The sequence below is a fragment of the Rousettus aegyptiacus genome, unplaced genomic scaffold, assembly GCF_014176215.1.
Source record: "Rousettus aegyptiacus isolate mRouAeg1 unplaced genomic scaffold, mRouAeg1.p scaffold_m13_p_1, whole genome shotgun sequence".
In the NCBI taxonomy this organism is placed as follows: Eukaryota; Metazoa; Chordata; class Mammalia; order Chiroptera; family Pteropodidae; genus Rousettus; species Rousettus aegyptiacus.
The window spans coordinates 18,700,856-18,725,082 of NW_023416284.1; the positions used below are offsets into that span (position 1 = coordinate 18,700,856).

General features: G+C 49.6%; 1 pseudogene; it reads left to right on the forward strand.

Moving 5' to 3' along the window:
- The first annotated feature begins 19,346 nt into the window (after positions 1-19,346).
- LOC118606651 lies at positions 19,347-19,465 on the forward strand (annotated as a pseudogene).
- The last annotated feature ends 4,762 nt before the right edge of the window (positions 19,466-24,227 follow it).

A 24,227-nucleotide genomic window follows, 5' to 3' on the forward strand; every position in this document is an offset into this window, starting at 1 on the left:
ATCCATGCCACGTCTGAGTCTGGTTCTGACAAATGCTTTGTATCTTGTATGCCTCATACTATTTTTATCTTGGCTCGGATAGTAGAGACTGAGAATAATTGCTTTTATGCCTGGAAATGAGCACACTTTTCCTTCTGCTAGGCTAAAGGCATGTGATTTGATGGGAAGGGATTAAAGTTAATCTAATCCGGAGCTAGATGAGGTTTGGGATTTTTCGTTGCTGTGGTTACCCTCAGTGCACCACAGGCTTCAAATTCCTTGTATTTAGGGTAGAGAATGTTTTTCCAGAGCCATGTCTGTTTGAAACTGTGCCTTAGCCCTTCCCATTGTATGGGTCTCATAGAGGGTCTCATGACACCCCCTGACCCTCTCCTATTTCTCTCCCAGCATCATTCTGGTCTTACTAGTTATGTGAAGCTCATTAGCTTAGCAGCTGGGGCACCGGGGGTGTATTTTCCATTGTTCTGATGAAGCCCCAATCCTAGGCCCTGTTTCTCTGCATCTCAGGGTGAGGCCTTCTCAGTTCTCCTCCCCCACCCCCCACCTCCAGAAGTTCTGGCCCAGCGAGTATTCCTGCCTCTTTCTCAGAAAGAGGAGTTCTCCCTTTCCCTTCCCCCAACCGAACTGGGTTTTCACCAGGGCCTTAGGAGCAGGTATTCTTGTTCCATTTTCCACTTAGATTAAAGCTTTTGTTTCATAGGTGAAACAGGGGGAAAAGGTGTGGACAGGAAGTTTTTGCAATTGCCCCAAGTCTGAGCCACAGGGGATGATTGCTCAGGATTTTCTCTGACCTTTCCTGTGAGCGCCCCAGGAATTCCAGAGAGGCCAGCAAGTTGGTGCAGATGCCTCACTTTCAGGGGGCTTCACGCTGCCCGGGCAGCCTCACTTGGGGTCTTCATCAACTGCTTGATTACTCTAGTTCAGCTCTTCTTACCTGTGTCCATCTGCATCTACCCTGGGCAAGGGAGCGCCTCCGTCTCCTTTCTCCTTCAGGTACCTGTCTCTGCACAGATTTGGAGCCATCTGTTTGCTCCTTGACCTCAGCTCTTCAGTGTTTTGGGGGGAAAAGTCACAAATTGGCAATTAATCTGGCTCTTTTCCATTTTTAAGTCATGCATATGTCTTCCTAGGTTGAGGGAATCTGAAATTTCAGATGCAGAGACTCATATTTATATCATTTGCAACGAGTGGTTGCAGAAGTCCCAGCTCTGAGTCACCTGGATTCCAGTAAGAGAGGCCAGGGTTCCCAGACCTACTCCTCAACAGGGTGTCCCATGGGAGAAGCCCACAGCAGGAGATCTGGGATGAAGTCCCAGCCTTGGCTCAGATTCACCAAATGACCTAAGACAACTTCCTGTTCAATCTGGGCCACACTTTTCCAGGACCTCTTAGAGATGGACATCCCTCTATATTTATGGCTGCAGTATGCCTTCACCTGCCTCAAAATAAGCATACTTGATTCATACGAAGAACTTCTCAGAGGCCGCATTGTGCATTGGCCCTGTGACTCATCCTGGGTATATAAGAATGCATGAGGCCCTATTGATCTCAATGAGTGACACTCTTAGCCCCACGGGGAGGAGAACCATGTGGAGTAATGACCATGGCACAATGGCTGGGGCAAGATCAGCACAGGACACCACAGTGCCCAGGATTCTGTCCATTTTGGAATTCAGGAGAGCTCCCTAGGGGCCTGGGCATACCTTCTCTGTGGCCTCAACACCTGCCTTACGACTCACCACTACCAGGGCCTTGAGCGAGTCATCCCCTCCCCTCCAAGGGCTTGTTCCTGGTCTGTCAAATCTACATCCTAGCTCAAAACACCACCTCCTTCAAAAGGCTTCCCTGTGCCTTGTCTTAAAGTACTCACCCAGTCCTGCTTTTCTTTCTTATTAGTACCTCTCACTGTTAGAAATTATATTTTTTTTTTACCTGTACTTAGTTCTTGCCTATATTCCCCTGATCCCACACACAGCAAACATGAATCTTTTGTTCATTTATACAATAAGTATTTATGTTTTAGTCAATAGTCTAGGAGATTGGTATTTAGCAGTGAACAAAAAGGCCAAAATCACTACTTACATAGAGCTTACTTTCTTGTGAAGGCAGCTGATAAGCAAGGTAAATAAATTACATAGACGACGTCACACAGCGGTAAGTGAAAGGAGATAAATTTAGTCAGAAAGAAGAGACAAGCAGTGTGTTCAGACAGGCGGGGTGCAATTTTATGGGGGTGGTTTGGAAGGGCCTTACTGGGCAGGACTCATCAGAGCGCAGAGCAGGTGGACGTAAGGCGGTGAGCCATGAGTGGACATGGGGGAGGGCCCCACACTGAGGGGACCAGGAGCACAGGCAGGAGGTGGCAGTGTGCCCCGTGCTCTCAGGGATCAGCAAGGAGGCCCAGGTGTCTGGAGCAGAGCGAAGGGCTACTAGGGGAGGGGAGGTCGTGGAAACCTGGGGGGACAGAGGAGACCAGTGTGGGACTCTGACTCTACCCTGAGAAAGGTGGGAGTCGTGATGGTACGAGCAGGAGACAGTAGCTCCACCACCACTTTTAAAGGGTCTTTCCTGGTATTCGGTGAAGAAGAGATGGCAGGGGCCAGGGAGACTGTTGGGCAGAGTAGTCTGGGCTGTGGGTGATGGTGGACCTAACAGGCGTGAGAGCATGAGGGTGAGAGATGAGGAATTTATGAAACGCCAATGGAGCTCCTGGCACACAGTAGGCCCTCAGGAGATGGTAGCTGTGATGATCTGTTTATGGAAGGTGCTGAGGCATCTGAAATGGAATCTCCCAGAGCCCTCTCCTGAATTTAGTCTCTCCCAGGGCATTAAAAAGACAAATTCTCAGGCTACAGAGAGAAATTGCAGGGAGAAAGTCTCTTGCATTGGAGAAAGACAAGAGGGCAGGATTATATAAGTGGTAAAATGCTAACATTTTACATGTTCGAGGCAAGCTTCAATTATACATATTCAAATATTTAAAGGGAAAGTAACCTTTAAAAACGATTTGCTTTTTCTAGGTTAAAAATATACAGTATATAAAAGGTTGGGAGGCAAAATATGTGTGTGGTTTCTCAAATCAAACCCTTTCTTTTTGTAATGTATTCATTTGATGGGTCTTTTAACTTGATTCAATGCTACATTCGCATGGGGGACAGGTCACGTGTTTTCTTTTGGTATGAAACCGACAGCCACTTTAGGTTTTTAAAAATGTGCCTTTTAAGCGGGTGGAAGTAATTCTAAGAAGAAAATAAACAAACATAAAAGCAGCCCCAGGGCAAATTAGCCTCCAGCTGTGGAAAGCCCCATTTCATGTCTGTTAGCTTTTGAACTTGGTGAGAGTGACTGGCATAGAATCCAAGGCAAGCTCGTCGGAGACCCCAGAAAGCTGAGAGTCGGATGGGTGAAGCAAGGGCACTGGGCCTCTCGGGTGGGGGTCAGGGTCTGCCACGGGGGGATGGGTCATCTTGAGCCCACTGTCCTCCTCCTCGTGCCTCAGTTTCCTCAATTGGACTAGTCCTTCTCTAAGGTCCCTTCCAAGTTTAAATGAGGGGACAGTGGGGGAAAGTGTAATCCTGGTAAGTTTGGGATCGTTTAAAGAACAAAAGTGAGGAAAGATGCCATCCTGCCTTTCCTACAGTGAGGAATAATGACTAACTCCGCTATAAATGAAAGGTCAGAGTTTGCTAAACTCTTTCCCATTCTTTGTCCCATTTAATCCTCCCCACAATCCCAGGAGGTGGATCTTACCATCGTCAATGCGTAACCGTGGACCCTGAGACTCGGAGGCGTAGCGAGACCTGCTTGAGGCCGCCCACCGAAACTGAGGCTGTAGGTGTGCCGCTTGCAGCTCGCAGGTTCTCCAGGTGCCTAGGTTCTGAGCCCTTGAAACAGTATAGATGAGACCCGAAGCTGGTCCGCACTTTCCTGAGGAATCCCCAAATGATGAAGGTGAGAGCGATCACAGTGTGGGCTTGCAGAGAACTGGCATCGCTCTCTGAGGCCAACCACAGAGACCTACCCCCTCCCTGGGGAGGACCAGATGAAACACGGAGTTGGTCCATGGATCACGGTTTAGGCTTTGTGCCTGGCAAAACTGGGTTAGACAACAGCTGTTTGGGCCTGAGACCACAAGGGTCTTCTCGCTCTCCCCTCTAGGTCTGGGCAAGGGACTCCTGAAGGCCAGGGTTTCAGGGCTGACACCTGGGCAGTCTACTGCCAGAAGAATCGCTACTCGCATCGCTCCAGCCCTGGGAGCAGCAGCCGTGACAGAGGGGCTGGACCTCCCTAGAGGAAATGGAGCCTGGTCCACATGCAGGGGCGGTACAGGGACCACACACCACCTCAGGGTCGCTTTTGTGTTTGACTCTTCCAGACCTCCCCACAATGACTCATTTCCACCTGATCCTTTTATCGCGAACTCCGTGTCACCCACATAGTAGGTACGCAGTGGGATCTGAAGCAGCTCGGCAAGCAGAGAATTCACCATGGCCATTTTAGGAACCAAAATCCCATTACGAAATAAACCCCATCATTGACGATTAATGATTCAGACTCATCGTTTCTTGCTTCCACCCTGTGCAGGGCAGAGGAATGCAGTGAGAGGTGGGAAATGGCGGAGAAAGTAGATTCTGCTAACGGCAGCCCAGAGAGGGCCACAGGGGTGAGACTCACCACTGGTCTTCCTGACCCAACTCCGGGGCCCTTTCAACCTGTTCTCTATATTTCTATCAGACCTCTCCTACATACACTATCATCATCTCAAACTCAACATGTCCAAAACTTAGTTCATTATCTTTCCACTCCGACCTGTTCTTCCTCTGTGTCCTCAGTCACCAAGATTTACTCTGCAACCTTCTCGGTCATCCCAGCCTAGAAGTTTGGCGTCACCATAAAATTCAACTCCATGTACGAGGCGCCTATTTCTTTAAGCTACTCATTCTTACCCTCAGTTTATATCTCCCGCCCACAGTCCCTGGTCCTACTCCTTCAGCATAGGACTGGCTTCTAAGGACCAGCTTCTGTGTTCGATGGTGCTTTCTAAGCCCACTATGACTTCCTGTGGGGCAGGACAGAGGGGCCAGGTAATTAATCCCTGAACAGCCTTCAACCAGGGACCCAAGTTCCCTGGATTCTCAGGTGGGATCACTCTGAGGCATGCCTTCTGGGTCCCAGAGTTTCCCCAGCAGAATTAAACCCCATCCAGCCACAGGGTAAGAAAGATGGCCAGGTCAGACCAGGCCCAGAGGACGTCGCCTAGAGTGGCCCGAGGATATGTCTTTAGAACAAAAAGAGAGCATCACGGCTGGAAGGAGTCAGGAGTAACCTGGGGGCCAGCGGAGGGGGAGGGGACAAGGAAGACCTATGAAGAGGAGCCGAGACTCAGAGGGAGATCTGAGGTGGGCCGAGAGGACCCAAGACAGACAAAGATGAAGCGAAGTCCTGAGGAGGGCAGATGACACGAGGGCAGGTCTGTGGGCAAAAGCAAACCCCACACATTGACACTGTCACTTTAGAAACTGTCAGCATCACTAAAGCTGAACTTGAGCATAACCTTTTACCCAGAAACTCTGCTCCTGGACCTATGTGCCACGAGGTTGCAATCATATGGTCACCTGAAGAATGTTCATAACAACATTATCCATCATAGCTGCAAAAAGTGAAGGTATCCAGACCCCATCCAGAGTTGATGGATCAGTAAATGGCCACACAGTCACACGAGAGAACACTAGCCACGGATAAGGACAAACAATGCACAGTTCAACGTAACAGCGTGGGTAAATCTCACCCACATAGTGGCACACAAGGAGGCCGCACCTGTAGGAGCACAGACAGTACGAGCCCGTCTGCTTGAAGGTCAAGAACAACACAGCTAATCCACGCTGTTAGAGGCGAGACGGTGGTCCTCCTCAGAGAGGCAGTGACAGGAGAGGGACGCAGAGGGACTGCTGGGGCGGGGGAGCAGTGCGGTCGTTTACACGCAGTCTTCAGCCTTGTATACTTGTGTTCGTGTGCTTTTCCTGTCACATACTATGTTATACTGTCATGAAAATTTACTTGAAAGGCTCCAGGACTTTGTTGTGCCGGGGGACATCTGTGGGATCACATTAGATCAAGCACACCAATATATATTATTCACTAACAAGTGGTACATGTGTGTGGAATGAATGAGTGAGTAAGTGAATGAATAAACAAGTGCATAAGCTCGTAAATAAACAAATGAACAAGGAAGCAATGACTAAATGCATGCATGAGGTAATGAATGAATAAGCATATTGATGAGTGAGTGAATGAATAAACTCATGAAATAAAGGATGAAAAAATGAAAGACTGAATGAATGGAAAAACAGTGGAAATAGGAATGAATGGAACAAAGAATAAAGAACTAAATGGAATTGACCCCGCCATTTTCACAATCAGGTCACAGATAATTACCTATTATAGAGCAAACCCCCAGCATGATTTTAATAATTGCTATTTAAACAACACATTTTCACCGGCTCCTTACAAATTAACCTCCGAGAGGCGTAATTAACATCGACATGGGAAAGTTTGCTGTGTGGCCTAGGAATGAGGAATGGGGTTGGCACTGCGCTGTGACTGTCCTGTGAGGCCCTGGGGCCAGGTGATCCTGTGGACAGAGCTCAGGTTTGGGAAAACCTGGATCCAGGACGTCAGGCAAGTCATCCTCACATCTGGGCCTGGGTCACCTCCCCTCTGAAATGAAGATGGTTCTCCAAATTCCCAAACTCCCTGGGTTATCGGGGAGCCCTCGCTCTAGACCCAGTTCAGGGTCAGAGTTAGTCACACCCCACAATTGTGTCCCCACAGCACAGGGCACGTTCCTCATCGGGGGGTAACGGGGCCTCCTCTGGGCGCATGTTTCTCCCCCGCCAGACCGAGGGTGGGGGCCGATCTGGCCCTCGGTGCAGGCTCAGCACCCAGCACAGTGCCTGCACGCAGTAGGTGGTCAGTGAATGTCGGTTAAAGGAATGGATTAACCTTATCGCACGTCGTGTGTTTAATAAACTGCCTTTATAAAGTAAAGACCGTGTGATAAATAGCCACTCACTATGCACTCTGACATCACTCCTGCCCCCGCCTCACGCCCAGGACATCGTCCTTCCATTCACTCCATCGGTGTCGGCCTGACACACCCCTCTCCCACCTCCGGTGTGCTGCTCTAACACCTGGGGGTCTGGGAGGTGTGGAAACAAGCTGGCACACCTGTGCATCGAGTAAGTATCGCTGGGGTCTGATGGGGGGACCGAGGAGCTCAGTTCTGCATCAGAGTGCCTGAGGGAATCACGGGTCTCCAGGTGGCCACACTGACCCCACCTGGCATAACATTGATGAAAGGTCAGCTTGTGGGCCTGACTCCCACAGGGACAACAGGAGGTGGAGACCTGCCGAGTCCCTAAGGAGTGCCTCAAGGAGCTGGACAGAGAATCCAGGCCCCTGACGATGGACTTGATGCCATCCCCGCTGTCCGTCCTGCTGATTGAACACTGAATATCTGCATTTGTGATTCCAGGATTTCTGCCTGCTTCCAGAATCCGCTTTCCCAAGTTGTCTGGCTCATTCCAACTGTCCTCTCTCTAAGGCATTGGAAACCATGCTGAAAAAGGTCCCACCTGAAGGTGTAAGGACAGTCCATTGTTCCCTTATCTGTCTGACCCTCCCGACTGTTTGGTGACAGCCACATCCAGCAGCAAGGCCAGCCTCAGGGGGAGGGAGATCGGAGCCGATGACAAAAGGCCTGACCCCGGGGCAAGGAGCACAGACTCCATCCGGTCAGCAAAAGGGGCAGGCGGGGCATGCACAGCAGGCCATCTGCGCAGCCGGGCTTCACAGCTCCCTGGTCCAGGGGTCTAGGAAACTGACTGGAGGTGACCCTGGTGGGCCCGGAGAACCACATGACCACGAGTTACCTTGGAGTCTCTCACCTAAAGGACCCTCCACCCTTTCCAGGACCAGCCTGTCTGCCATCTCAGCTGATGGTATTGAACACAGAGACCAAGTGATCATTCAGCGGGTGACCTATATGGGCTCTGCCCAGCAGGGCTGTCCTGGCTCAGGCCCCTCCATGTCCTCTGCTCTCCCAGCAAGTCCAATCTCATGGGGGCAGCCCTGGCCGAGCCCCCAGGAACTGGATCAGAGGATCCCTACTCACTTGAGGTACATGATGGCCAAGGACACCTCTAAGGACAGGGGGTGCTGGAAGGCCAGGGCTCCTCTTTTTCTACTTGCTACATTCCTTAGATTGTCCTTGATCATCACAAATTGCCCTTAGAGATAGAACAAGTTGTAAAACTTAAAAAAGAAATCAGCAGCAGTGGCTCCTATGAAATGAGATCAAGTTTCTACCAACACATCCATAGACATTTAAAATGTCTTCATCACATGACGCAGTGACTTCTGTTAGGACTGATATTTGATAATGAAAGGACTGAGGGTTTCTGGGTGTTTTAGTCTGCTCTGACTGCCGTAACAAAATACCACAGATTAGGGGTCTTAAGCAATAGAAATTAATTTTTTTATAGTTCTGGTGGCTAGAAATCCAAGATCAAGATTTCAGAAGGTCAGATCCTGATGAGAGCCCTTCCGGGTTGTAGACGGCCACTTTCCAGCTGTTTCCTCACACGGTCTTTCCTCTGTGCTCACCAGTTGGGGAGAAAGAGCTCTGGGGTCTCTTCTTTTAAAGACATTAATCCTATCAGATCCAAGTCCCATCCCTATGACTTCATTTAAACTTAATTACATCCTCAGAGTCCCCACCTCCAAATACAGCCACACCGGGGTGGGGGGGTGTGTGTGTTAGAGCTTCAAAAGATGAATTGCAGGAGGTGGCGGGGAGGGGGGGCGGGGGGGGTGGAGGGGGACGGGGGCGGCACACAAACATTCAGTCCATGAGACTGGCTATTTAAGGAGCAAAAGAACCAGAGGCTTCAGAGTCAGATTTGAGTCTCAGTTCAGCCATGTCCTTACGTGGGTTTCGTTTTGCTTTTCAAACCACAGTCTCCTCATTCCTAAGTTGGGACATGACGCCTCTTCTCACAGGTCACTAGGTGTGTTTAAATCAGGGTTTCTCGATCTCAGCACTTTTGATGTTTTGAGCCTGATCATTTTGGGGAGGAGGGTGCTGTCTTGCTCGTAGTAGGATGTTCAGCAGCAGATACAGCCTCATCCCGCTAGATGTCCAGAGCACAACTCCCCACCCCCACTTAGTTGCCACAACCAAAATGTCTCCAGACATTGCCAGGTGTCCCCTGAGGGGCAAAAAATCAACCCTGGTTGAGAACTACTGCTTTAAGTGAAGAAATGTGAGTAAAAGTGTCAGTTTCTGGGACATTTCAAGCATCAAAAAATGGTAGTAGCTGTTATTGACTAGGCGAAGGATAAAGCAGAGGTTGTTTTGGGAGAGAGGCTTCTTGCTTCTTTGTCTCTTTGGAAATTTTCCTGATGGACTGCTGGAGCCAGTTTGATAATCTTTTATTCTTCAGATAAAATAACGCTTGGTTGCAGAAATCTTTATCATCAAAGAAAAGAAGAAAAAAGAAGACACTTACACTGCAATGCCTGTAAAATCCATTTCTTCTACCAGGTCCTGGTGGCGAGGAGGTGAAGGGTGGCCACTCAGCCCTGCGTGTGTCACCCTGCACCGAGGACAGGATGTGCAGAATCTCCTTGCACCTCCACAACAGCTGCAAGGAGGCGTCATCCTCTCATTATGCAGATGAGAAAATCAAGGCTCAGAAAAGCGACGTGACGTCAACATCAAGTGATGTCACTTTACTAAGCACCTGCCACATGAGACCCAGTAGTGAATCAAGTCTCTACTCCAGTGGAGCTGGTGTGGTACTGGGGTGCACAGATCACAAGGGATGAAGCTGTGACATGTGTCAAGCGGTGATAAGGTGACGGAGGAAAACACAGTTAGACATCAAGTGGCCCCCCTTTGTCCTAATGAAAGGCTTGCCTGCTTCCCCCCTCCATGAGGCCTCTCAGAGCTGCTTCCTGCTGGGGAGGATCCTGGGCATGAAAAACATTCTTATGGGAATAATGGATGTATGGAGTAGGGCCCAAGGACGCTTCATTCATTCATTCACTCATTCATTCATTACCCAGGTCAGTCTTGGACCGCCCTGCACAGATTAGGAAACCGAGGCCCAGAGAGGTGACGTCAGCTGCTCAAAGTCATAGAGTCAACAGGTAGCTTCAGAGTCAGAGGCCCCGGGTTTATGTCCAGGTCTGGCCCTTCCCCTCGGGTAAGCTTCTCACCTCTGAGCCCATTTCTTTGTCAGCGAAGTGAGGATGACAGCAGTACCTGCCTGAGGGGAGCTGCTGTGAGGGGCAAGTCAGACAGTGTTTGGGACACACATGGGACTTTGCTTGCCACAGAGTGATTGTGGGAGGGTGATAGTGACTCCACCTTGTGTGGCGCTCATTGCACTTAATCCTCCTTGTAGGCCGTAAATGGAGCCCGCTGTTATAACCCTTTAACAGAATGGCCATTATCTCCAGTTTGCAGATGAGGAAATCAAGATCAGAGAAGCGATGTCATTAAGTCATTTGCCCAAAGTCACACACAGATGTGGAGGCAGAATGAGGATCCTACCTTCATTCTTGGTGCTTTCAATTGTAAGGATTTTTCTGTTTACTTTGCTTTTTCATTCTTCTCTCTCTCTCTCTCTCTTTCTCTCTCTCTCTCTCTCTCTCTCTCTCTCTCTCTCTCTCTCTCTCTCTCTCTTTGTGTGTGTTTCTCTTTGGCTCACTTCCTGCCACCATTCATATTGATCAGGTTTTGTTTATTCCCTCTTTTCCCTCTACTGGTTTGGAAATTCCATATTCTGTTCTCTTCTTTAATTGTTTGGCCTTAAAATCATAATAAGTACACTTGACTTCACACAGTCTAAAGTAAATCAATATCCTCTCCACCCTCCTCCAAACAGCACAAAGGCCTAGAGTGTGCTTCCTCTGATCTCTCTTTTCTACCTGGGGGTGGTGCAGTTCAGACCTGTGGTTTGGCTGCCCTTTATTTCCCCGCATTGGCTACGATTAATACGGTTGGTGGTGCTGTGCTGGTTTACGGTGGCCAGCTCTACATTTACCCATTTCTTTGCTCATTGTTACTGGTTTGATCCTTTCCCTTCTCAGCCTAATGGCCACCTTACTGAGTGGTAGTTTTATTAGCTCTTTAACAAGAGCCCGTGAGTGTGTCTTTGCCTGACAATGTATTTCTTTCTCCTTTGTTTTTGAATGATAATTTAGCTAGGTCTAGAATTCTACTTTGCTCATTCATTTGGCACTAAACATATTATCCCCAGTTCTCTGGGCTTTACTATTGCTGGGCAGAGTCTGTTGCCTGTTTGTCACTACCTGGTAAGCCATCTGTCTTTTTTACTGGCTGCTTTTTAAAGACCTCTTTTCTTGGTGTTCTGCATTTTCACTACGGTGTTGCCTAATCGTTTTTAATTTTATGTATCCTACTCGGAATTCATAGAGATGATTGAAGAGGCTGAGTACCGGTCCATGGGTTGGAAAAAAGATGTTTATCAAATAATGTCGGCATGTTGTTGATATTATTAGTATTGTCTTAGTCCTTTGGGGATACTATAACAGAATCCTATAGACCAAATGACTTACAAACAACACATTTATCTCTCACAGTCTGGAGGCTGGGAAGTCTGTCAAGATGTAGACAGATTGGGTATCTGGTGAAAGCCCACATCCTGGTTCAAAAATGGCCATCTTCTCGCTCTGTCCTCATGGAGGAAGGAACGAGAGAGCTCTCTGGGTTCTCTTCTATAAGGGCATTAATCTCATTCATGGGGGCGCCACCTTCACGACGTAATCACTTCCCAAAGGTCTCGCTGCCTAATGCCGTCACACTGGGGATGTGATAGGGTTTCAACGTATGGATTTGGTGGTGGAGGGTGGGGTGGAGATACAAACTTTCAGTCTACAGAAACTATAATGACAATAATTAATAAACATTATCAATAACACATACTGAGGGTTTATGATATACCAAGCAGTGTTCTAAGAGCTGTATTAGCTTATTTCATCCTCAAATGACCTAGTAAGAAGAGTACTAGTATTATCCCCATTTTACAGATGATGAAACTGAAGCACAGAACAAATGGGTTCATTAGAGAAAGGAGGTTGGGAGTAGGGTGGAGGTCAGGCAGGTCAGAGTTCACAGCTTACCAGCTGTGTGGCCTTGAGCAAGTGTCTCCAGCATTCTGCACCTCGGTTTCCTCGGTGGGCCAGGACCTCTGCAGCACCTGCAGCATGGCAGGGACCAGAGTGTCCCCTCCCTCCCTGAAGCTGCAGTTGGTGCCAAGTCCCTGCTCTGCTTCCAGGCACTTTCGGGGCTGGGGACTCCAGGAGGAGAGGATGGACCTTTAGTGAGGGAGGGGCTGGGTGAGCCGCCTTCTGGGAATTGCCCGAAGTCTGTGTGGCTCAGAAAGCCCAGAGGCCCATCGTAGCATCACTTCTGGGGTCCAAATCCCACCTGACAGGGAGCAGTGGACTCTCAAATCCAACACTGGTGCTGTCGGCAGAGCAGCTGGGCTTCACAGAGGAGACCAGACTCTCCAACGCAAGAATCTTTGATTACTTTTTAATGAAAAACATGTTTGCATGCAAGCCGAAATTATATTGTTGGCAGTTAATTATCACTTGTCAGATAAGTGTGTGCCCAGATTGTGGGTTGAATTCCCACACTGGTTTGCTAAAGCCTCGTCCTTTTGTTTGATGAGGTCTCTCTGAGAGAGAGAGAGAGACATTCATTGTTGGAAAGAGTGCTTTTTTAAATCAATTTTCAAAATAAACAGGTTGCCTTGGTATCTGAGTTGGGACTCTTACAAAGGAACAGACACATCCTCAGTGTAGTTTAGGCAAAGAGAAGTAATGTGGATTGGGGCGAGTCCCAAGTCCAGGAATGTGTCACGGAACTCAGCGGCCCCGGGGCCTGATCAGGGCCTGGACTGGGAAAGTGGGAAGTACACTGAACTGAGTGGGGTGTAGGGGAGGAAGGCATCGAGGCACTCACCTCCCGGGGTTCAGAGCTGTCAGGTAGAGAGCCAAAACAAGGGGTGCTGGGCTATCAGAGGGTGTCCTGGTCTCCTGGTGTTCATGCATTTCCAATATGGACCAGCTCAGAGCTCAGAATCAAAAGGAGTAAATGCAGATGACAGCCACATCCAGCAGCACTCAGAGCCCAGCCCTGGACCCCAATGGCATGGCTGGGAATGCTGACCCTGCCCCCATCGGCTGGCTATGAGAAGCCCTGCAAGGCCCTGAGCCAGGCCAGGCCTGGGTGTTGCTAGAACCTGCTTCCTCAGGCTGTTGTGAGAGGTAAAGGGTCAATATCTCATTTAGGTCAGCGTCTTACACGTTGTGGAACGTAGCCAGCACTCAAGACTCTCCTGTTCAGCAAATGTCCACAGAGAGCCCACTGTGGGCAGGCACTGTCCTGGGCAACAGGAAGAGGCCCTGTTTCTAGAAAGAGGAGACACATTGAGCGTTGGCAATGGCCTGCAGAGTGTGAAGGTCGGGCTTATGAGCCAAGAGGCAAAGGAAGCAGGTAAGGGTTGGGGTCAAAGTTGTAAATATGAGGTCAGGGAAGGCCTGTCACAGCAGGTGACACTGGAGCAAAGACCTGAGTGAGGTGAGGGAGGGAGCAGAACAGCTGTGGGGAGGAGGCTCCAGCTGCAGGAAAGGGCAAGGCCAAGGCATGGGCGGGAATGTGCTGAGAGTCTAGGAAGGAGCCTGAGGGTCTGAGGAGAGTGATGAGGGGGGGTGGGCTGGGCCCCAGGGACACAGAGCGAGGCTGGAGCTAAGATGGGAGTGCAGCAGAGCAGGGACAGTCTTTCCTGGGTCACATAGGGTCACTTGGCTTCCCCAGGGAGAGCGGCAAGAGCAGGGCCAGGACAGAGGCAGGGGCCAGGCGGGAGGCCACAGCGGGACGGTGGTGGGGCCGGGTGGGATCCCGGAGAGCGGGAGAGGATCCGGAACTGGGGTTCCACGAAGGCCGAGCAGACACGGCCTGAGGATTATTCACTTCATAAATATTAGGCATTATTAGTCTTAAAACGTTATAGTAGTTCACCCAATATCTCCTTATGGGGGGCTATTCTAACCTTTGTTATTTTGAGGGGTTGTTTGTTTCTGCGTCCTATCCTAACATATCCTGAGTCACATCAGTGTGAAATGACTTATGAAAATTGGACTTTTATACGAGAAGAAAAAAAAAAAGAATAAAGTAAAAACGGCTGTCTTTGGGAGGTAAGATACGGTGATTTATATACTCTTACGTTAACGTTTGCACTTTCCAAACGCTTCCCCGTACGGACGCATCACATACATTAAGGGGAAAACGTCGCCGTTATTAACGAGGTACCTGGGCCCTGGCCGAGGCCGTCCCCGGCCCGCACTGCACTTCTCTCCCCTCATCGCTGGCTCCTCGTGCACTTGGCATCTGTTCTGCCCAATTATCCCTTTGTTAGAGATCATTTTGTTCTCTAATTGTCCGCCCTGCCTAATTTAGCACGGCCGTCTACTGTCTTGTTCTCAAACATTTAATTTAGTGTCTCTTGGCCTCAGTTTCTTCATCTCTAAGTGCACTGGTGGCAGAAAGGGAGATTTTTAGATCCTTGTCAATGCCAACCCTTCCTCGGAGCCTGAAGTAATAAAAGCCAGCACCGCACGCCAGGTACTGTGCTAAGCACTTTACACATATTGATTCGCTTAATTATTTCAACAGTCTTATGAAAGGGGAAATTTACTATCCCCCTATCTTACAGATGAAGATTCTAAAGTTCAGAGAGGTTTAGAAACTAATCTGAGTTCACACAGCTCAGAAAGCTTGGAGCGGGGCCTTGAACCCAGGCCGTCTGTTCCCAAGTCTCTGCTCTTCCTGCTTCGTTGAGCACCAGCTTTTGCTTTGCTGGGACTCCGCTGGGAAATCGATGGGCAAAGACAAAATGAGGGTGTTTGCCTGCAAGCCGAATAATGATGATGACGATGATGACGATGGCGACGATGATGATGATAGTAACAATGCCAGTTAACGCGCATCCAGGGCTCACCACGTGCCAGACATTTAACGCAGGTTAGGGCATGGAGTCCCCACAACGTCCTACACAGCGGAGACTGTCTCAGTTGCCGTGTTACAGGTGAGGATTTGAGGCACAGAGAGGCCCTGGGTTTGCCCAGACTGCCGCCAGCCCGTATCAAGGGAGTGCAGGAATCCGCCTCCTGCCGAGGCGCCCTCGTTGAATCCCGCACAGGAACCCTGTGTGTTCAGCCTTGTCGTAACCGTGTTACAGGGGGAAAACTGGTGAGGCTGGGAGAGGTTAAGCCATTTGCCCAAGTCACGTGGTGAGCGAGTGCTGGAGGCTGAATCTGAACCCAAGTCCGTGAGAGCTGAGGCCGTTGTCTGCTCTCTGCTTCAGTGACAAGAGGCCCAGGCAGGGTGGTGCCTTCCGGATGCAGGAGAAGATATCCACCTGGGGCGGGGCGGGGTGGGGGCAAAGACATCACCAGTCCTGACACTACATAAGAGTAATAATAACAGAATCCTTCACTGAGCACATCACACATGTTACCACATCTAAGTCTGCCCTCCGCACTGTAAGGCAGATGCTTTTACTATCTTCAACTCACAGATGAGGGGACTGAGCTCAGAGAGGCTTAGTTATGGAGGTCTCACAACGAGGAAGTGGCAGAATCCAGACTCAAAACAAGAGTTGTCCAAAGCCGGTGGTCTAACCACTTGACAACACTACCTCCCTCCCCATGTCTGGGCCTCAGGACTGTTAACAGGGACTGAGCCTCCACTACCAGGGTATGAAATCAGAATGGATCACCACCTTCCAGGAGGACTCGGAATTTAAACAGAGAGCTGTGGTCTTGAGGGCAAGTTGAGGAGAGAGCAGGAGGTTCAGAGGAGGGAAAGGGGCAGAGCCAGGAACCCAAACAGCAAATAAACCCTAGGCCTGGGAGGGCCCCGTGCAGGGGCCCCCAGTGGCACAGGCGGCAGTCATTTTGCGACCGTGGCCATTGCTGTCCACCAGGTGGAGGCTCATAGGCACAGCTGGGGTAACTGGTGGCCACCTCAGTTTCAGAAGCCACGATTCACTGCAGGTCCTAAATTTAGCAGGAATCTCTTGTCCAGTGCAATTGTTTTAATTGTCACTGTCATAGTCAATAAAATTTTGTGATGGCCATAAACTCAGTGTCTAAAGTGGCCAGGAGAAGGGAGAGGCCTTAGATGGGTTTTAAAAGGGAAGAAGCGAGTGACTTCAAGCCTTGGGGAGACTCAGGTTGCGGGGACTGGTGGCCTCTTCTAGGAGGAAGAGGAGGCATTTCACAGAATCATAGAATGCTACACTCGCCAAATATTAGAATCAAAGGATGTTAAAGCAAAGTTGAGTAATAAATGTTATCACCTTTGATGGTTAGAATGCATTCTCCCTCTGCCCAATTTGGGTCTCTTCCTGGCACCCATCACCAGCCGGATCCCGTGTATAGAACAGAGCCTGGCACAGTAGACACTCTGCAAACTGTTGGGTAAGAGATTGCTTGGGCAAGTGATCCTCATTTTACCATCTATAAAACAGGGAATTCAACTCTAGTGTCTCTCCCGCATGCACCTCCTCCCCACCCCCAAAGCCACCTCTCTGGGAAGCCCGGAGGGAGGGCCAGGAAGGCTGGAAATGGTGGGAACGGCTGCAGGTCTTCCTGGGGAGCTGGCAGTGGTGACAGCCATGCTCCACTCCGAGCAGGGCTGGGTTGCATGTTTCATTTCACGATCTGTGCCCACGCTCACAGGGCAGCGCCAGCAGGGAGCCTCATGTGCAGCTGTTAAACTGTGAGCTACCTGAAGGTGTATAATTGTTGTAAGTGGTTTCCACGTATTTCAATAAAACTGTCAATATGGAACATATTATCCATCATTACCATACGCTTATGTTCTATGTTAAGGATATGTAGTATATATTATTTCCCCCAAATAATGGAAGTTGCAATTCATGGCCAAGAAACAATGACACCATTAATTTTATTGTTTATTCATCAACTTGGAGAAGGAGGGGCAGCTGGGACAGTGGGCAAATCGCCCCACGCCACTGGCAGGGTCTGAGGCCCTGGAGCTCCAGGAGGGGCAAAGAGCAGGGTCAAGAGAGGTCAGCCTCAGCCATTGGCTAGACCTGGGTGACAGTCAGCTGGGTGGGGAGGGGCTACCTGAGCACCTGCCTGTGCAGGTTCCACTCAGGCCCTGCAGTGGGTCAGAGCTTGGCGGCTGGAATCTGACGATCCTGGAGCCCCATCTGCCTTCCCTCTACCTGGATCATCTCCCTGAACCTCAGTTTCCTTAGCCGTAGAAGGGGGTGATAACAGTCCTCTCTCATGAAGGGTTGTGAGGATGAAGTAAGCAAGGGCCAGTGAGGGCACCCAGTGTACATAGGAGTTGTTCCCATGTACAAACTGACATTCCTTCTATTGTCACCTCAGGACTGTTACAGGGGAGGCATCGTAGGCCTATTTTCCAGATGGGTTCATCATTGTAATAGCTAACAGCTGTCAATGCCCCCTGCACCAAGCACCTATAAGCATGACCCCACATCACCTTCATGGCAGCCCTACACAGCACATGCTATTATGGTCCCTACCCTACAAGGGAGAGGCTGTGCTGAGGGTGGGTCAAGTACTTTCTGGATCACATAGTCCTTGGGGGACAAAATGCAGGGCTTTCTGTCTCCAGGGCCTGGGCTCAGCTACTACCCCAGGCCACTACCCCACACTGCCCGGGACTCAGTCACGAGCACTGATGAGAAGGTGGCAGATACACATGGCGACTCGCCCAACAGCCACCACCTCTTTCTTTCCCTTGCGGAACCCTGGGTTTATTCTGTAGCAATAGGCTCAGACCTGGTGGTCTTCTTCCAGCCCCAGGGTGAAGCCAAGGCTGTCACCCCATTCCTCTTCTCCAGAGATTGTTTTAGGAGTGGGCATGTGATCCAGATCTGGCCATTGAGGTGTGAGGGGAAATCTGCTGGCAGAGGGAGGGCTTCTGGGAAATGTTTCTTCTGCCTTACTCTACTCCCTTGTTCTAGACTTGAATGCTGCTGTGTGAGACATGACGTTGGGACCTGCAGCTACCATCCTGCAACCATGAGGCAATGAGCTAACAACAAAAAAAGCCAAGACAACCAAGAATGATAGAGAAAGAATGACAGCGAGCACCTCTCTCTTTCCCCCAAAGACTCAGGTCTTTGTGGACATCTCTGAGCATCTGACTAAGAAGCAACCACTTCTCTCCAAACATCTAGTTATTACTGTTTTTTAAAGGTGGGAATGGGCTGGACACCAGTAGGGGAGGCAGCAGGGAGGAGAGGAGAGAAACTTGAGGGAAGAGGGCTTTCAAATATTCAGCTCCAAGTTTTATGGGAAGACTGGATTAAAGGATCAAATCAAATGCATTTTGCCATCAGAGTAAGAGATCTGTATTTCCCGAAATGCTTTACTTTGACAGTTGGTTTCCAGAGATTTGACAGATTTCATTTTTCCAGTAGACAAGAGATCAAGGTATTAAACAAAACACATTCCACCGTGAGAACTCTGTTAACTACTTAACTTAATAAAGGCGAGTTTTTGGCAAGACTGCCAAGTCATTTTTTTTCCCCTGGAAAATTTGTCTGACAGGGAGGTGAGTCGGTGGAAAGGCAGAGGTGGAGGTGAATGTGGTCAGACCCCCTGTCCGGGGCCTCCCATGTCTGCCCTCCTGCCCTCAGTGTTGCCCTAGGGAAGCCAACAATGGAGAACACTGCCCTCTCGGGGCTTGAAGCTCAAGGCCAGGTACTCCTCTGTTCCCAGCCTCAGTTTCCCTTCCATCACATGGGACAGTGTCCTTTTCTTTCAAAGCTGCCATTTCTCAAGCAGTCAGATTTTCTGTGTTATATCCTTTTGTCCCCATAACAACCCACAACCCCTTAGCAGAGTTTGAGATTGTCGTTAGTCAGTCACCTACTCTGAACCTCAGGTTTCTTGTCTGAGGTTCAGAGTAGGTGAGTGACTACTCTGAACAGACCCGATGAGATTTACCTCCAGAGGGAGCTGCAGGTTCAGTGATCCCACGGATGTGCAAGCACACAGCAGACATCCTGGCAGTTGTCTCCAGGAAGCCATGTTGGGGCGGGAGGAGAGCAGAGGCTTTGGAGGACATCTCCATGTATCATGGCACATGGAGGCATCCGATGAACAGTTATTCTCATGTCATCATTAATCAAGGTGAAGTCATCAGCTCTGAGCAAGACAGTCCAAGTTCAAATCCCAGTTCCATCTACAGCCATGCCACCCTGACCATGCCCAATCTCATCTGATCTCGGAAGCTAAGCAGGGTTAGGCCTGGGTAGTACTTGGATAGGAGACCACCTAGGAAGACCAGGTGCTGTAAGCGTTAAAGAAAAACATCCAGTTCCTTCACTACCAGGCTCTGTGCCACCGGGCACGTCCTTTCCCCTCTCTGTGTCTCAGCTTCCCCATCTGTAATCAAGGAACGTTAACGCACCAACATCACAGGCTGGGCCAAGGTGATGCTCACGAGGGTTGGCTGAGATGGTGATGACTATGGTGATGACGGCTACATCGATGATGTCTATAACAATGATGCTAGTGACGATGATGACAATGGCAACGATGGTGACGACTACAGCCATGACAGCAACTGTAATGATGACCACAACAATCATGAGGATGACAATGATGATGGTGGCGGCAATGGTAATGACTGTGACAATGGTGATGATGATGACGCCTGTGATGACAATGTTGACGACAACAATCATGACAACAGTGGTAACGATGGTGATACAATAAGTACAATGATGAAAACTGTGACAGTGAAGACTATGACAATCAGGATGGTGACAACATGGTGGTGACAATAATACTGCTGCCAGTGATGATGATGTAGATTCTTCCAATAACAGTAATAATCACACTAATAACGGCCGGTATTGATCAGGGCTTACTGTGCTTTGTCTCAATTCCACAGAGAATACACATCTTTTTTACCCCACGCTGCTCTCTGTAAGCATTCTTGCACAACCCTGTAAAATGAAATGTTTTATTAGTCTTATTTGATAAATGAGAAAACTAACTAACAGAAGTGATATAAACCACACAGCTGGGAAGGGATAGCGTTGGGGCCGAAACCCAAATCCGTGTGTCTGAGTCATCATGTGATCTTTGCTATACCAGCTCAGTTGCAGCCCAGGCTGAACATTCCTTTCCAAATGGGGCTCTCTAGAGCCTGGAAGACCCCACCTTGACTGTCTGTGAGCAAGAGGGAGGCTTCAGGGCTGAACAGTGAACTCCTCCCCACCTCTACCTGTTCTGTACCAACCCCACGGCCTACCCCACTGTACTTGCCTGCCCACCTCCTACCTGCCTGCCCACCTCCTACCAACCTGATCACCTTTTATCTGCCTTATCACCTTCCACCAGCCTGCAAAAGGACTGTACATTCATTCATTTATCCACTCGTTCATTCAGTGATTCTTAAGGGACATAAGAGATGAAAGTAAATAAAATACTCCTTGCCCTCTAGAATTTTATAACCTGTTTCTTACACTGGGGTGATGACCTTCAGTAGCTAGTCTAAAGGTCAGGGTGGAGAAATTGGGTTAGACCTCAAGCAGAGGTGGAAGGGAGAGGTGGTACAATGCAGTGGTCATAAGCTATGTGTCCTCAGGCAGGTAACTTAACCTCTCTGAGCTTCAGGTTCTTCACCTGAAAAGTGGTGGTAAAAGTATCTCCCACATGGGCCGTTATCTGGGTTAACTGAGATACCACATGGGCCAAGTTTAATTCAGAGCCTAGCACAGACGAGCACTGGCTTCAGAGCAGCCTTTATTCTCCTGGAGACAGTTGGGCTTTGGGGAGAGAACCATCTGGACCCAGGTTCAAATCCCAACACTACTGCTTATTTAACCTCTCTAAGCCTCAGTTTTTTCATCAGTGAAACTAGGAAAATGCAGCCTAATTAGTGGGATGGGATTGGGGGAGGAATTGGAGATGGAGGGGATGAAATGAGCCCTAAAGTACCAAGCCTGGCATCACCAACCTCCTCCCCACAGTAACTACTGATTCCTTCCTCCTCATCCTTTTCCTCCTTCTCCTCCTCCCACTCCCTCTCTTCCTTCTCCGCTTTAGCCTTATCAGGGTGGAATGAAGAGTGAGGTGGGGAGACGTGTAGAGATAAAGTCCTAGTCACAGCCTCAGTCCAGCACTGGGTGCCTCGATTCCCTGCCAGGGAATGCCCAGTCTCTGGGAGCCCCTCTGGTGATGGGGAGCTCAGTACCTCCTGGACTGGGCAGCAGGTATGTCAGGGCTGACCGGAGAGGACGAGGCCAAGAGCCTGAGCTGCTGCAGCCTCCGGGCACCGGCCCTGCGGGGCGCAGCCGGCCCAGGGCCACGTCCTGAGAGGCGGGCTCAGCACTGCGGGAGCCGTTTTCCCAGTTCCTCCGGCTGCTATGGGAGAGAGGGGTTCTGTGTGTCAAAAGACAGTCGTAAAACATGAAGAAAAAAAGCAATAAAGAAAAAGGAAATCTAAAATCTCCTGGGAACAGGCAGGACCTATTTATCAACTTTTCTTTGAACTCTCTGAAAAAATGGTTTTTAAACACAGTGGCTCTTTAACTATTGATTCAGGGGGTGACAGAGCCATTACCCCAAGGCCTGCAGGGCAGGGATGGAGAGCAGAGCCTTGGCCACCGACTGTGATGTCCTGGGGGGAAGTGGGTGGCACAACTTGGAGGGAAGGCCCTGCCCCAGCCACCTCCAACTCTGCCCGATTCACTGCGTGGCCCTGGGTGATCCCACTCCCTCTCTGGGCCTCCTCTCTTTCTTGTTCATGAGGGTTGGAATCAAGGGGTCCCTAAAACCTATCCAGATATGAGCTGATGCTCAGGATCCAAAATGGTGGGACAGGGTTGACAAGAGACTGGACAGGAAGAGGCAAAAGAGAAAGACCAAAGGGCCTCAGCCTTAGTGACCATGACCTTTTGCCAAACCTGGCTCCTGGGTCCTGACTGCTCTGGAGCCTTCACTCTCTACCAGGAACCCTGGGGGTCATCCTGCACCCCTCTTACAGAGCTTGTTGCAGCCTTACCACTAGACCATGAGCTAGTGGAGGTGACAGATTTTATTCTCTCCCTGATGCCTGGCACATGGCTAGGCACACAGTAGCTCCCAAAGTGGTTTGGACAGATGAATGAATGAGCGAATGGGTGAAGGTTACTAGCCTTCATCTATTCAGGACCCATCGTGGACCAGGCAACCTACTAACATCTTATAAGCACCATTTTATTCAATCTTCCCTATAACTCCTTGTCCTTTATATTGATATATGCCCATATGTGGGGAAACTGAGGCTCAGCGGAGTTGGGTCACTCGCCCAAGGTCACGCAGTAACCCTTCCTGGCAGTTGAAGCCTTCCTGCTCGTCTCTATCTTATGTCTCTCACTCTCCTGAGCTGAGGGCGTGCTTCATGGTCACATCCGGGGTGTCCCTCATCATCTCACCACTCACTGGGGACCCACGATGGCTGCCTTGGCTACAAGTCATGATCACAAACATCCAGCCTCAGTCCTAGAGCAACAGAGAAGATTCTGCCTTTTCCCAGTGCATGTGCAGGATGAAGGTCTCTGCCTAAGTGACAGGTGCATCCTCAGGAGACTGCTCAGTCCTGCCCACAGACACTCTCTGTGCTCCTCATCAGCGGAGACCTGCCTCCTCCCCAACCAGGGACTGGCAAAACACCCTCCCCCCCAGGCCCATGTGGACGCTGGCAGTGCCCTCTCCTTAGCACCAGGAACATCATTCATTGATCTCAGGTACCCGGACTATAAAGTCAGGATCATTTGTGTCTCTGCCTTGAGCAGAGGCCACAGGGCTGTTCAAATCCCAGAGATTCTTGGGAGGGGACGAAAATACTCAGAGAAAAAGCAGAATGAGCAAAGAGGAAATAGGATGTGCCAGGGAGATTAATCCACTGCTCAGACATGAAAGAAATACATTCAATTATATTTTATTGCATTTCATTTGAATGTACACGTTGTAGTTAGCTGCCTGCAAGCCTCAGATTACCCAGAGAGAAAACACAATGAAAGTCAAGAAAATAAAAACACAGACCAAAAAGCTTCTGAAATTGAAATCACTAAGAGAGAGAAATAAAAGCCAGACTTGAGACAAAAGCAGCCACTTGGCAGTGAAGCCTTCTTAGCACTGACACCAGGTCCCTTAGCCCAGTGCCAGCTGCCTGCCAGCCACACAGCCCTGATCACTGGCATAAGGAAAAGTACCAGGCCAGAGTCAGGGGGCTTCACTGTCCTCCTAGAGCTGTTTTCTATTTCCTGTGTGACCTGGGGCAGATCACTGACCCTCTCTGAGCCTATTCTCCGAGGGTGAAATGAGAGGCCTGGACCCGATACCCTCAGAGGTAATGGGAAAAGGAAGAGAAGTTCAAGCAAGAGGTTTACACTGGACCCTTCACAGGGCTCAGAGGACCCCATAGATATTCTCTAGGGTTGAGATCCTCCGTTATAGGCTGAATTATGTCCCCCCAAATTCATATATTGAAGCCCTAATTCCTAGTGTGACAGTATTTGGAGACAGAGTTTTTAAGGACGAAATTAAGATTGAATGAGGTAATAAGGGTGGGGCCCTAATCCAATAGGACTGGTGTCCTTACAAGAAGAGGAAGAGACCCCAGAGGTATTCAACACAGAGGAAAGGCCACATAAGGACTCAGCAAGAAGAGGGGTATCTGCAACTCAAGGAGAGAGGTCTCAGAAGAAACAACCCTGCTGGCACCTTGATCTTGCACTTCCAACCTCCAGAACTATGAGAAAACAAATTTCTGTTGTCTAAGCCCCCAGTCCATGGTACGCTGTCATGGCGGCCCTAGCTGATTCATACACCCCTGATAGGGCTCGCCGATAAATCTGAACCAAAGGTGGCCAATAATCAGGAGGACATGCTGAGGGCAGGTGAGCAGAGGTGGATATTAGCATCTTCTCCTCTCCCTTCTGGCACCTTCTGTCTTCCCCAGGCCCCCAGCCCCTATGTTCTCTGTTCCTCTTCCATCAAAAACGTACCCAGGAAAGGCCACAAAATTCCTCTCACTGCAAGTGATTGGCTGAAAAGCGGGAAGGAAC